Below are 916 nucleotides of genomic sequence, written 5' to 3'. Positions count from 1 at the left end.
AATAAATAAATGAATATTATAATAAATAGATAGAAGAAAAAGAAGAAGAAGTTATTTAAAAGAATAAATATATTAAATAACATTTTAATCTTTTCTTTATTTTGAATAAATTTATTTGAAATAAGACCGAGCCCTGTTAAGGAATTAATGATCCCAAATGTATATAAGAACCTCTATGAATTTATATATCATTACTTACATGTCTACGAAATTTATTGAGAGTTGGAAGAACAATATATCATGATCTCTATCTTGTCTATATTTCTGCGGAGTGTAATACACGGTGAACGTTCCAGCGTGTGCATTACTGCAGATAGACTTTGTCGTGATTGCGGGTGCCGAGAGCGCAGGAAGCAAACCATTTTGCGAGTCGTCTAGAACAGAGCGCATGTAAATTACGGAAGGGTCGACATAATAACATCCACGCGGGAGTAACGTCTAGTTCGCGATGAACGCAGAGGGCAAATCAGGGAAAATAGACAATAAACGCGTGCATTTAATTCGCTGTGATGAGACAATTTTAGGAGATAAAGGATGATACGCTTCGATCGGGGCAGAGATTTATTTTCTCGTAACGAGCTAGTTAACATATCAACACTTAAATGTTAAGTTATTTTAAATGAAGTAACTACACTCTAAAAAATATGGTTGTGGATTTAATATCACTAACAATAAGATATTATTATTTATGTGCGATGACTCCGCGATATGTGGAACAGTCTCATAACGGTGTTTATATAATTTTTATTGCGTTTGTGTTTATATCACTGACATGGTAAGAATTATATATAAAGATGTATCATACGTATTTTTTACAAAATGAAAAAACTGTGAAAAAATTATAAATTTTTCTATATCTTATTTGTAAGCAATACAAAAAATTTGATAGAAAATTATTTCAAGAAAATCAGTAAAT

Source organism: Atta colombica, unplaced genomic scaffold (genome assembly GCF_001594045.1).
Source record: "Atta colombica isolate Treedump-2 unplaced genomic scaffold, Acol1.0 scaffold207, whole genome shotgun sequence".
NCBI classification, from domain to species: Eukaryota; Metazoa; Arthropoda; class Insecta; order Hymenoptera; family Formicidae; genus Atta; species Atta colombica.
The sequence above is the reverse complement of the archived record's forward strand: the minus strand, read 5'-3'. Positions refer to the sequence as shown.